Below are 14862 nucleotides of genomic sequence, written 5' to 3'. Positions count from 1 at the left end.
GAACTGCATTCAGATCAAGGCCATAACTTTGAAACAGCTGCGTTCCATGAATGCTGCAAGATGTTTGGCATACGAAAGACCAGAACAACGCCACTTCACCCAGTCTGATGGGATGGTAGAAAAGTACAACTGGACACTGGGACAGGAATTGGCGAAGTTTAATAATAGCCGCCAAGATGACTGGGATGTATTACTCCCTCCTCTGTTGATGGCCTATAGAACAGCAGAGCATGAAGCCACTGGATACACTCCAGCAAAGTTGATGTTTGGTCGGGAACTTTGGTTGCCAGTGGATCTGTTAACAGGTCGCCCACCTTACGAGGAGTTGCCTGAAAATGTGTCAGAGTTCGTGAAAGTGTTATCTGAAAGTATGGATGATATTCACCATCAAGTGCATTCAAACTTGAAAACGTCTGCTGATTCCATGAAGCTATGTTATGATAAGAGATCTACGGAAGTCAGCTTTGTTCCAGGAGACAAGGTGTGGTTGTATCAGCCCAGGAAGACCAAAGGGAAGTCTCCTAAGTTGTCATCTCCATGGGAAGGCCCGTATTACATAGTGGATGGTCTCTTAGACGTGACTTTCTGAATAAAATGTGGTCGGCGAGGTAAATCAAAGGTGGTGCATGCCAATAGGCTTTAGAGTTATCACGGTCCAGGACATTTCAGTTGGGACGAAGTGAACAATGGAAAAAAGACGCTGCTGAAGACGTGTCACGTGAAAAAAACCACTGTCGAAGAAGAAATTCTACCCGGTTTTGAGAAGGGAAACAGTGAAGCCTTTGATGAAGTTACTACCACTGATGCGACTATTACCGATAATAGGACAATTCTTGATGGAGCAGATGAACCTCACGTGAAGCAGAAGCCAACGAGACAGAGACCAGTACAGAAGAAGATACGTCCCGTAAAGCTAAAAGACTTTGTTGAATTTTAATTTTGTGTTTGTAAATTCTGTACATTTAATTAAGTTATTGTTAATTATCTATTGGTTTAATTTAAGTGGCTATTGTTCGGGACGAACAATATTAAGGAAGGGGCAGTGTTATAACAGTGGAAGTCACGTGACTCTGGTAACACGTAATGAGTATCTAGAAGGATCCTGAAGGCTGGAGTGTTTGCCAGACGCCCTGAATTTTGTATATATAAGACTGGCAAGAAGTGACGGCATAGATAATTGCAGACAGACAGAGACGGAGAATTGAGTCTAGCACGGTAGTGACCATAAGTAAAGTGCACTTAAACACACGCTATAATTCACAACGATTCATCGTATGAAGATCGTTTTTTTGTTAGCTGAAGAACTTCCTATTGTTACGTCTCTGGTCGTTAATTTCCCGTATAATTTCTTTCGGATGAAACTTTAGCGATACAAGTCCTTTCTTAAAAAAAACTAGTTTATTCTTTCTCAATATTACTTTGCAATACACTTAATTTCCACAGTCACTTTGACGAATTCGTGAGTGCATCATAAACGTAACAGTCAAAGTCCACTATTCCGTCTAACACGAGTAGTCCAAGAGCTGGCGATAGATGGTGTTGATTACCTGCCTTCCCTCTAGTTTTTCACTTCAAAATTAGAGATGGCTAATGCAGTGCAGCTTTTCGCGAAATCCAATAAACAAACAAACAAACCTTCAAATAAGTCACTCGATAATTTATATTCAAATTTTTTTGTACCATAATACCAGCCTTACAGTTGTCCTTCGATCTCAACAAGTACTTAATGCATTGCTGAAGAAATGTATTTGCATCGATATGATTTAACTTCATTAAGTGTTGTATCCAAATAACAGCTCTGAAAAAAATCTTTTAACGTGGTCATTTTCGATTATAAGACAAAAACCTCCAAACCGTCATCTTATATATCAAGAATTATTAAGAAGACGGAAAAATTCTCTTCAAATGCTGTTCGATTCGAACAGGAAAATACACGAAGTTTTAATTTCGTCCAGATTAATGTTTTAGCATATAGAATACACAAGTTTTAGCATTGTTAATTATTAAATTCCGGTTAAGGGTGTAACGTATTCGCAACTTATCTAATCGTTAACAAGATTTTGCAAGGTACGTTTCTTTTCTTTACATTAAACACCAAGCACAAATCGTCGCGATCAGATAAAGCACGTGAAAAATCTTGCATTACCCATCACGTGGTACCTCGAGGACGTTTTGATTAAAATGCTTGTTGTATTCACGTTCAAATGTAGAATGTAATGGAAAACAAAATAAAAATACATTATAAACAAATTCACTGGTTTAGTACTTTTTGGTAGGCATCTGATGGGGTTTGGGTATATGAGTGGAAAATATTGAAGTTTTACATTATTAGCATCTTGCTTCTTATTTATTAAATATATATGTACACATTTCTTTGAAGATTTGGAGAATAAAATTTTTTAAAGAAACTTACTTAATGAAAGACAGTAATATACGTAAAGGTTCTTAGAATACACTTTGCTTTCTTCGTTCACAAACATTTAGATGTAAAATGTATCGCTAATGAAAATAATTTAAATATACAATTTTAATGTGCGTTAAATTCATTAAGACCTCACATAATTTCTTAATCAGTTTTTGATATTACAGACATTTTATATTAGGCTTAGAATGAAATATCAACGTGTTGATGAACATTTAAAAGAGTACGCTGATCACACAATGACTGGCAAAAAATTTGTCCTGCATCGTGTTTTATTGAGTAACAAAAGTGATGTTCAAACCAAAATGGAAAGGTCCCACCGAGATTTGAACTCGGATCGCTGGATTCAGAGTCCAGAGTGCTAACCATTACACCATGGGACCGCAGATTATATTATTGTTCAAACCTTTCTTAAATAATTTTACATTAAATATTAAGTTTGTTGTTTTTTTTCTTCGTTTCTGATGTTATTACTTAGCTATAACTATTCAGTTTAACATAATAGAAACAGTGTTAAATATAAGAGCATAACCCTGGAAACGTACATGTGTGGTATTTATTATTGTGACGTCACAACCGTCATAAGCCCCGCCCACAACATTTCTGGTATGAAGCGAAGACTCACGTGTAAATGTCTGCATAGCGAGGAAGTTCACAGAATGTGTGTATGTAAGATCAGTAACTTACAACTTTGTTATTATTTTAAAGTTGACTTTATTAAGCTTATGTAAACCTTTTGGCAACCACTCGCCGATTGCGTTTGGATATTTTACACACTTTGGAATTAGAAATTTCACTCGTTGGAAGCAGTATTGAGGGTGAGTGTCAATGACCTTGTTAGTAATACTAATAGTAAATAGATATTGTCACTTTTGTTTCCTTTCAGTGTAAAGTCTAAGAGGAAGGTTACCATCACTTACGCTTTCATAGCTTACGGTAAAAAACAAACAAACAACAATTTAAATTCAGGTCAAACTCATCATAGCTCAGTGCTGGATGGGTTTTAGAGCCAGTAGACTATTTTTAGCTTCACTCGTGTTAGAAAAAAGGTATGGCACTCCTGCAATCTGATCTTGTATCCTCTAGGTGTCACTGCTTCTTCCACAGAGGTTATTCTAAATGTTTTAATACTTCTCTAAAGGTTAGGATAAATATATACTTATACAGTTAAATCCAAACCAAACGTAGTTCGGGCTTATCATAGGCTTAGATTTCTCAATATGTGTATCAGATTAAAACTTTATATAGATTTATAATACACGCCAGTTATGACAGTAGTTAAGTGTTAAAACACTTCCTCCAGTTTTAGCGAACCTTCTTGTTTCATTGTTTTTGGAAATTAATTAATGTTTTCATTAACTGGTGATAATTTTAACATACATTCATATTTTATAACGATGCAAGTTTTTTTTTATAGAATTTATGATAAATGTGGTACTGCATTTATCTTCGTGGTTTACATAACTTTTTCCAATTATTTTAGGTAGGACTTTAGAATAAGTTAGTTCTAAGAGCTTATGAACTCTGAATTGACTGGTTGGTTGAGTTTGAAATGACTTGTATTGAGGTCATTGAACTCGTCTTCACAGTGTCCCTTCCCAGCTTAAAGCTGCGTAACAATTTGTTGCTGTGAGCTACATGGAATACGTGAGCGCTAAGGTGTCCCGTTGTACCATGAAAGAGTTTAAACATTGGCCAATAAGTGACCAGCTCACCTCAACATTCACGAGTTACAAACATGACATCAAAGTCTGAGATAATTTATGAATTAGATATTCATTCTAGTAAACACCAGAAAGTTGACAATGGTACCACTATAATAAAAGAGATAAAAAAGGCGTTTTATTTCAAAGATAATTAACTATCCAACATATCAATCGCTTAGAAACCTACAAGGAATGAAAAGTTGGTATCACGTCCTTCAGCCATTTTTTTTTTATAGACAGGACGATTAACAATTAGTAAATATTCCGTTAAAGCATGCCAAAATATAACTTTGAATAAAAATGGCTTATACACCTTATATACTTTGTGGATAGTACACAGCAGAAGGGCGACAAGTTACATCAGGGGTGAATGGCCGGGCATAGCCTCTCTATACATCTAGCCTACCTGTAAGGTTAACATTGGCGTTTCTAACAACTACTGTATCTCGGGAATAATTGTATAAATGTTCTGTAGAGAACATAAAGAACCCTAAGGGAAGAAATTAACTATATAATTAGTTAAATTCATACTTGAATAGTTAACGTTTTATAATTCGAAGAAGTCGATAACTATTTTAAGAATACCAACATCTCATTGTGGAGGATCAAATAACCTTCTACATGTAAGGATTATCGTCCATTAAGCAGTTTTGCTAGAAAATCCAAGGGCCATCTTAGATTTTAAAACATATTTACTTGAAAGACAAAAACACCCAAGAAAATTATTTTCACATGGACAAAATGCCAGCTAATCAAATGTCTAGACTAATTGATGCTTATTAAATGTTGACGATATAACAGCATCAACAATAATGAACACACAAATTTTCTGTGTGAATTTTTAGAAAAATGACATATTATTTCAGATATGCTAAAATACTAGAAGCAACCTTTTGTTTGGAAACTTCGTTTTGAAACCTTTTATTATTGTGATTTATTCTTGGGTTGGTTTTGTATGTCGGAAATTTCAACAGTCACGTTAAGTTAAAACTCTACCATCTGATTAAATACTGAATTTTATAAAAGCGTATAACGTGTACGCATATTAATAATAAAATAAGTAACACTGTATCATAATATTAGCGCGCCGGACTGTGGATCCGTGGATCCATGGTTCACGTCTCGTTCTCGCAAAAAAATAAATGCATCGCTTTCCGCATTTTGGCGCCGTCGGTGTGTTATGAGAGTAATGGTCAAATCCTTCTATTCGATCAGAATAATCCAACAGTTTGGCGATATTTGCTGTTTCTTCTAGTCTATCAGTCCAAAATTAGGGACAGTAAGCGCAGATAGTCTTTGTATAGCTATGAGTGGATACCCGATTCAACTAACCAAGCCATAATGTTTGATTTTGCTAGAAATAGTTGTTCACTCCGTTCTCGTTTATTCTCGATTGTTAAGTTGTGTGTTGAGACCTCTTGTTATCTTGAGACAAACGGCTCAACTGTCTCATTTCTCATAATTACACATTTTTACATTTATTTTTGGACATGATTACGAGTACTTCTCTATATTTCTTTGACTGTCTCTGTTTAAGTAAACCAGTTAGTCAGTTTTCAGCTATCTTGGATACAGTCTAGTTTAGAAACTATTCACATTAAGAACTGCTGTCAGGCTCAGCGAAAATGTATTATTTTTCAAAACAACACGTAAATGTCACCTATCCCTAACTTTTGCTCTTATACTATAGATTGAACATAAAATTATTCGTGGTAGATTTTTAGTCTTTTAAAATTTATGAAACAGTCCTATTGTTGTTAACGCTACCAAATCTATTCATATGAAAACTAGACTTAACATTATTAACAAAAGATTATGCAAATCCCTCTCCACTTATTAACATCGAAAACGTTTTATTTATTAGACTACCAGTCTTACAACTTGTACAAGTTTTATGTGACTAACAATAGGCCTAATTTCACAAATCAATAACGTCTCGGTAGAAATTTGACTTACTTGCAAATTTTCTCGTACGTTCAGTGCTTCCCTTATCTTTATTACTTCGTTGACTTTGTTCACCATATATTATGTTAGTATACGATATCAATATTCAAGGTACTAGTTCAGGCATGCGTGTAAACCACTACATAATTAAGTGACAAGTATCTTAGTTTTGCTCCCTGCTATATAGTTGCTATTGCAAATTTAAAGCTTCTTACGATGATTTATAAAGACACATAAAAATGTAAATTAACGAAGTACAGAAACAAACCCAGAACCTAGACACAGTTCAAAGAAATTATACAAGATTATGTAGTCAAATGCATACCTCATAAATCTTTCAATGCTTCAATAAAACGATTTAATCAAAAAATGTATCAGTACACAAGAATGTTATTTTTTTATTTTTACCTCAGTTACACCAACGACAGATACAGTGACGTACATATATTTTACGAACTGCATGTCCGAGATATTTGCATTATTCAAACATTCATTTTAGAGAAAAATACTCTTATAGCAGCTTTAGCAAAATAATGAAATACAAAGAAATCTGTGGAAAATATAACAATACACGAGAAGGATAATGAGTGGCACTGATAATCACCTGCTTATGCGCTCTGCTTGTACAGTGACTTGCAAAAGTATTAACCCCCAAGCAATAATGTCACATTTTGATGGAATACAAACAATTTTTTTAATGAACTTGTTTTTATTCAAAACTTTAATGATCAAACTTAACACTGTTATGTGTAAAGGAGGTTGAATGTCAGCAAAACCTGCAAATAAAATATATAAATTGATATTTGCTGATTGCATAAGTATTCAGTCCCATAAGTCAATACTTGGTGGAAGCACCTTTGGCAGCAATTACTGGTGTGAGTCTTTTTGGATAGGTCTTTACCATCTTCGCACAATAGGATGGTGTGATTTTTGCCCATTTTTCCTGGCAAAATTGATCCAGTTCTGACAAGTTTGTTCGGGATCATTGATGGACTGCAATATTCAAGTCTCGCCATAAAATTTCAATTGAATTCAAGTCAAGACTTTGACTGGGCCACTCCAGGACATTCACTTTATTCTTTTGAAACCACTCCAGTGTGGCTTTGGTCTTGTGCTTCGGGTCATTGTCCTGCTGAAATGTGAATTTTCGACCCAGGTTTAGATTCTTGGCTGACTTAAGCAGGTTTTCCTCTAGGATTCGCCAGTACTTTGTACCATCCGTCTTCCCAGTCCCTGCTGATGAGAAGCATCCCCATAACATGATGCTGCCACCACCATGCTTGACAATTGGGATGATGTTAACTGTGTGATGTACTGTGATGGGCTTGTGCCAGGCGTAACGCTTTGAATTTAGACCAAAAAACTCAATATTTGTCTCGTCTGACCACAAAACCTTCTGACACATGTCTGCAGTATCATTTACATGCTTTGTTGCAAACTCTATACGAGATTTAAGATGATTCTTTTTCAGTAATGGCTTCTTTCTAGCCACTCGCCCATATAGGCCAGCTTTGTGTAAGGACTAGGATATTGTCGATGTATGAACACTGACTTCCATCTCAGATATTGAACTTTGCAAATCTTTCAAAGTCACCGTTGGCTTCACGGTGGCATCCCTAACCAGTTTTCTGCTTGCCCGGCTGCTTAGTTTGGAAGGGCGACCTGATCTGGGTAGTGGCTGGGTGGTATGAAGCACATTCCACTTCTTAATGATGGACTTCACCGTACTTAAAGGAATAATTAGCGACATTCAAATTTTCTTGTAACCTTCACCTGATCTGTGCTTCTCTATCACTTTTTCTCTGAAAGCTCCTTGGTCTTCATGGTTGGTTTGACGTATCACTATGTGAGTTATGGCTTGAACAGACGCATTTACTCTAAAGTCAAGTTAAACCACTTTGATTACACACAGAAAGAGACCATTACACTAATTTTCTGACCTTTCAAATAATCATTTGCACTTGAACTGATTTAGGGTTGTCGCAACAAAGGGGTTCAATATTTACGCAATTAAGAATATTCTAATTTTCCCTGAAAATCTAACTTGCTTACATAATATCAGCTTTTTTTTTTAGCTTTCTCAGTTTGGAGTAGATTGTTTAGATTCTACATATAAAGTCCCATTTGAAAGTTTCGTGATCACAAGCTCAGACGGCAACAAAATCTGGAAACTTTGCAGTGGGGTGAATAGTTTTGCAAGGTACTGTATAAGGTTGCTAATATTGAAATCAACACGTATTGCCTAAGATTGTTTGAGCGTTGTGTTAATCACTTACATGTACTGATAGAGGAGTAAATTGTTTTACCTTACTAACTCTGTTTGATTGATAATGTATATTTTTCTAGACCACTTTGTACACGTAGTTGTATTGATGCTTCGTTATATATATGTTACATAAAAATTCAAAGTGACGGACCACCTTTCAAAATCGCTAAACAATAGATATAGAGAGAAATAAAAATACACAGATGAATAGTTAAACTAAACAGCAGAGATGGATAGACAGATACATAAACAAATAGCTGACTAGATAGATGGATTGAAGGACAACTTCAGTTACAGAAAGATGTCAAGCATGTGTGTGATTAAGGAGACAATTTTATTTTAAACTTCAGCTAGGCGCGCCATCTATGTTACGTTCTCAACCAGCCTCGAGGGATGAGGTTGTCAGCAAATAAAGAGTTTCTCGTAAATAAACATTGAAAACTTTATTCCTTGTTGTGGCTTGTTTGTTGATGTTGTTTTTTTTCTACTTACTTTTCTTGGCACTATTTAGTAAACAAGTCTTAAAAGCAGATCGTGTTAAATTAAAGCCCTCTAGAGAACACACCGGTCCATTTTTTTCGGAGCTGCGATCGTAAAAATTATCTAGAGTTTTATCATTATGCCTTGCAAAATATATATATATATATATATTAATCATCGCCTTTTTCCAATCACGGTTTCTATCTTGTTTATATGTTGGTTGACTGTAAATATATCTTGTTGACAAATGTCGACCTGGATCGCACACAAGTGATGATTAGATATGCTTCTTGCTACAAATATGATCAATTATACGTGTGAATATGTGTTAATATCCATCACCCAGAGTTGGTTGGCTCGACTACTGTAATGGTAACTGAAGTTGTACATAGTCTAACGTGTTTTAGGATTTTTGCCCTAGAAGGGAGATTAAAAAAGCCAGTGAAATAGGGCACATTTCACTCTTTTTTTTTTTAAATAGACTTTTGGTTTGCATCACCCAGAGTTGGATTGCTCGATTACCGTAACTTTTTGTATAGTAACTAAAATATGATCAATTATACGTGTGAATATGTGTTAATATCCATCACCCAGAGTTGGTTGGCTCGACTACTGTAATGGTAACTGAAGTTGTACATAGTCTAACGTGTTTTAGTATTTTTGCCCTAGAAGGGAGATTAAAAAAGCCAGTGAAATAGGGCACATTTCACTCTTTTTTTTTTAAATAGACTTTTGGTTTGCATCACCCAGAGTTGGATTGCTCGATTACCGTAACTTTTTGTATAGTAACTAGAAACTGTCTGATGATGTACATCGGCTTCTTTGTTTAGAATATTTGCCCGAGAAGAGGATAAAAAAGGTTAAAGTGTTTTAGGGTTTTTGTCCGAGAAGGGGTGGTGGAAAACTCGTGAAATATGACACATTTCCTTTTTTTTTAAAAAACTTTTGGCCTACACCGCTCAGAGTTATATAGCTTACCGCATTTTTATCCTTTTTTTTGTATGGTAACTAGAAACTGTCCGACGGTATACATGGGCTATCTTGTTTTACGATTTTTGCCCGAGAAGGAGAATTAAAAAAATAACCTGAAATAGGACACTTTTTACGTTTTTATAGACTTTTGGTTTTGAATTGAAAGACACAAGTACTTAATCAGTTAAATGTATCAATTATTACCTTCCACAGTGAAGGGTATGCAATTAGTATCTAATAAGATAATTAAGGATTTAATAATAAAAGCAAAGAGGAAGAGTAATATAATCTAATACTGTCCATTGTACAGTTTTTTTTCTTCCTTAACGGGTACCCTCAGCTAGTGTTTTTTTTCATATATAAGTCGTCTGTCAAGTGATTTTATAGAAAAATTACCATCTTAATATTGCGATATTTAAATATGTTCGCCTGACAAGTGCCTATATAGTATGTGCGTAAAAAAAGAAACAACGTATACAGAAAACAAGCTTATTATTATTACCAAAATATAAAAAAAAATTATTGTAATCTTTTAAGTCCTTATAACAATATCCGAATCAAGTTATTCAACCAAATTTATGTCAATGTTTTATATTTGTTACCACTTTGTATTTTAGAGATGAATTTTAGGCACATTCGTCCTCAGAATTCTAATGAAATCCTTAAACTAAGGATAAGAAGTTTTACTTATCATTATTTCCACTCCCCGGTATGTCTGCGGACTTATACTGCTAGAAACCTGGTTTCGATACCCGTGGTGGGCAGAGCACAGATAGCCTTTTGTGTAGCTTTGTGCTTAATAACAAATAAACAGTTCCCCTCCCCGGAGGTTCAGTGGTACGTCTGTAGGCTTATAACGCTAAAAATCGGGTTTTGATACCTGCGGTAGGCAAAGCGCAGGTAGTCTTTTGCGTAGGTTTGTGTTTAACAATAACAAACGTATTATTATCATTTTGCTTTCAAGTCTTTTTTAATTAAATGAAAAATTTCGTAATATGATAATATACACTTCCTTCAAATAAATATAATTAGTATTAGAGAAACTTTTGCGGCAAATTGCACTATATTATATGAATGTGTGTGTTATTTTGTTTACATCGTTGAGCTGTGCATATTCTATTGTGGCATAGCTGCTTTTTGCCCTTTATCTTCTGAGTGGTGTTAACTGTGGCTATTGACACTGTAAAAAGGAGACAATGTTTCGAAAACGTCAAACTAAAACGCTGGACTATATGATAGCGTAAATATTACCAGAAATGAGTAAATTTATTTATATTTTTTATACAACATGTTAGAAGATATGGAGCAGCGTTTCAAGATCACAAGTTTATTTGTGAACCATGTGCTCACGTGAACTGGGAATTCCAGTCAAGGTCATATTTCATTCCGTTATGCGACACGCGACTTTATTGGATGAGTTTTTATATGACGTCAGACAATTGTTTGAATGGCTTCCTTAATACAACACTTACCAATGCAGGTATATATAGATTTGTATGCCAATCTTGCTGAGAAGAACTATGAAAAATGGACCAGAGCCAAGTTTAGTCTTAGCCAAGGAGAGACGTACAAGTAAACACAGCTTATTAAAGCGAAATTATTAAAATAGATTCTCGGATGAGTCAAAATGTGGGTAATATTATGTTATGAACTTAATTAAAACTTTTAAAATATATGTCACGTTTTTAATACCACAGAAACGAGTTTAAGTTTGAATGAGAAGCAAAGAAAGTTTGTGTTTCAGAACTGTTAATTAAGTTTATATTTAATAACAAGTTGTAACAATCTTTCATCTTAGGGTACAGAGTAACTGAGAAGCCAGAGCTTTACATCCAGTGGTAATATGTATGTAATATTACAATACAGTAAGACTGGTAATAATTTAAATCACATCATTCTTTAGCAGTCCAATACCATGATAAGATTTCTACTATATATTTGTTGTATACCGCTACCGATGTGTCAAAACCAAAGTTCATCAGTACGTTGGATTACAACATACCAAATTTTAATTGAAAAATTATTTATTCCTGCCGTTTATAAGCTGAGGTGTTGCTAGACACTGATACACGGGGCCGAATCCCCAGTTGGTGTCTTGAAAAACGCCGAAAATTCCCGCGCCTATGGCACCGATCCACGAATATTCTAAGCACCTAGCGACGCCTCTGTTTATGAGACAACAAATCTTATGGTGTCGAACGCCTTAGCTGGCGGAGCGTGACATTTCTGGTAGTAATATTACATAACGATAAGACTGACCGAAACTGAAATCAAGCATTCAGTTTGCTTGATAAGTTGTCGTATTGACGCGATCGAAAAGTATCGTTGACAGCATAATAAAATATATAAAATGTACTTGAAACGCTTTTATATACTTTTCTTCCTAGAAACCCGTATTAGGTCAGTAACTAATAAAGATGTGACTAAAATTATTGTGATAATGATGTTGTAGAGGGCGCATCACGTTAATGTCAAGTTAGTCCTAGAATATTCGGGAATATTACTGAACGAGAGGCTTAGAGAAATATCGAAAACAAGGATTATATTATAAATACGGATGAGACAGACAGTTGGCTATGAAAGTTTTCAGTAAAACATTAAGAAGATAGAAAGTTGTTTTCTGGGCAGTAGAGTGAATCAGTCAGTGTGTTTACGTTCTTGGATCTGTTTTAGCTATCGCGCATATCGAGTTACTTTGTACAAGTAAATTGATTTTTTACATTATTGCAGTATAGATAGCGTAACTGTAGCTTAGGCCTACAACAAGCTACAAAGTATACAAGCCTGTAAAGAAATAATAAAGAGGAAATTAAAACTAATTTGTTTGTTACACTTACATCGATTGGACGTTGAATTATTTTCACCAGAAACGAAAGAACAACCTAACAACATTGTTATTAGTCTTTCACATTTTTAAGATATCCTGTTATAGTGTGTAATAATTCAGAAATTAGACCTTCTTGCAAAGAGGTAGTTGGTCAGTGTTTTGGACCGGGAACTTCAATAAATAAAATATCAAAAGCTGTTTTAAGCCTACCCATATCCACATACGTACTATAGCACCTTCATTGAACAAACTGAATTTACCAAGCTCATCTTAGTATTATGACAAAAGTTCGGACATTTATTTGCAATTTTTTTAGTTTACGTCAATATAGGTAATAAAATAAACTCCTATTTAATGATGAATTTCGTTGTAGTAATAGTAATTTGATATTTATGCTAATATCTTTTTTCGTGATTTTATGAGTCATTACAACTTGAAGTATACACACAAATCACAGTTCAAAGAATCGATTCGTATTAGGTACAATAGAGTTGTCCGTTTGTTTACGTCATAATTCGAGAACAAATGAATGTTCAAATTGTAAATTGAACAAGCAGGGTTTCGATGGTACTTGCTGAAAGTAATCACCAGGTACTGGATATAAGAATCACTTCCAATCACTCGTTTGACTGAAAAATATGTCAACAAATACATTTTAGATAGTATTTCTCCAGTTTTTAGAAACATTTCTAAAGTTACTTCTTATACTTTCGTCGTTATTAGATGACTAAAGTTATATATAAAATCAAAAAAGACAAAAAAGTCTTTGAGTTTGTGATATTATTGTTTACATTTTTGTTTCGAATAAACAAAGTAGTATATATATTTTTTAATTTGAACGTTTAAGATCAAGTTGACTTTTTCTGTACTATTTTACTTAGCCTTTTCAATAACAGAGCAGCCAACTGTGATCATTACTAGCATGATCCATCGTGACCTAAAACCTCGCGAATGAAGTATAAACCTGTACCTTCAAGTATACGTACTTAAAGTGGTTTATATATATTCAACTTTAATCCCCTTGTTTTATCATCCTGGACAGCTGGTTGTTTTCTCCACAGTATGTTTTCATCAGGGTTAGAATAAAATCTACAATGCTCTATAACTATACAATGCAAGTTAATATGCTATTGACCTCGTTTAACCTATTCAGCTTTCCTATACCGTGTAAGTAATTACTGATAAGCCTTTCTTTGTTTAGAGTATCCGCAATATGAATGAGAATGAATACTTAAAAAGCAAATAATTTATATAATACAGAGTGTTCATTAACTGACTCCACGATCTGATTTTGTTTCAGAATAGTGTCTTTGTTTGGTGAAATGTTAAAAGTTTCCATCTTAAATGGATTGAATGAGTGGCGAACTTTCTCAAAGTTTTTCGACTTGGCAGCACATTTCTAAAAGCTTATGAAATGCTTTAGAACTCCAATACTTTATTTAATGTGTTATTATTGTTTGTTTTCCTCTATACCTAATCTCATGGGTCATTTTCACACAGATCAGCACGAATTTTGGAGTTCGTTTTTAAATTGGGTGAAATAGCCTGAAACTGGGTTAAGTGATAAATTTAAATTTAGTAATTAAATTGTACTTTGGATTTAGTATTCAAATATATGCCGATATATAGTCAGTTTATGATATTTTCCAACAAGACTGATATACACAGTTTTTCTTTTTTAACACAAATACGTTTTAATATACACATAACAATACAATTTACAATAACAGTTATTACAAACAATGATTTATAAACAAAAGTTTCACAAACTTACAAGCAATATAAAGTCTTCTTTCTAGTCTGAAACTTCTTCGTTATCTTATCGAGAGTTCACGATGAGCGAGTTAATTACGAGTTGATGTAGGTACGATTCGCTTAACGGGAAGCTAGCTAACTTTTTCTTTCGTTATTTATCAGCCACACACACAGGGTTTTTCCACCGTGACGTTATGTAATGTTTTCGTAAAAATACTAATGTCGGATGAGAATCCACTGAAGTTAAATGAATTGTAATGTTCGAATTTTGTAAATGTCAAATATCTGAAGTTTTCCGATTGATAAGCGTTATAATGATCACAGTTATAGATTCTGAAGTTTATAGCACAATGTCTATAGTGAACTAATAATAGATACTCTCTTTTTTTTCGGCCCGTCGCGTTGGTTATATTTATAGGCGTGTGGAGGCGTTCTAGAAATTTCAGTTTTGCGTAACAATACTGAGCTACATTTAAGCGTTTACGTATGT

At 34.4% G+C, this 14862-nt stretch overlaps 1 protein-coding gene and 1 non-coding gene across 2 annotated transcripts in view; one reads left to right on the top strand and one right to left on the bottom strand.

The window, feature by feature from the left end:
* Positions 1-2733: 2733 nt before the first annotated feature.
* On the bottom strand, positions 2734-2805 carry Trnaq-cug. Its single transcript has one exon. It is a non-coding gene; the product is annotated as a tRNA-Gln (tRNA).
* Positions 2806-3120: 315 nt separating this feature from the next.
* Positions 3121-14862, top strand: part of LOC106458490 (ecdysone-induced protein 74EF-like) — a 171771-nt gene continuing 160029 nt past the window's right edge. Inside the window, exon 1 of the mRNA XM_022385115.1 lies at positions 3121-3240. The gene's annotated coding sequence lies outside the window, so the exon portion shown is untranslated. The remainder of the gene's footprint in view (positions 3241-14862) is intronic.

This window comes from Limulus polyphemus, unplaced genomic scaffold (assembly GCF_000517525.1).
Source record: "Limulus polyphemus unplaced genomic scaffold, Limulus_polyphemus-2.1.2 Scaffold23, whole genome shotgun sequence".
Lineage (NCBI taxonomy): Eukaryota > Metazoa > Arthropoda > Merostomata > Xiphosura > Limulidae > Limulus > Limulus polyphemus.
Note: the sequence above shows the minus strand (reverse complement) of the source record. Positions and strands in the feature narration are given on the sequence as shown.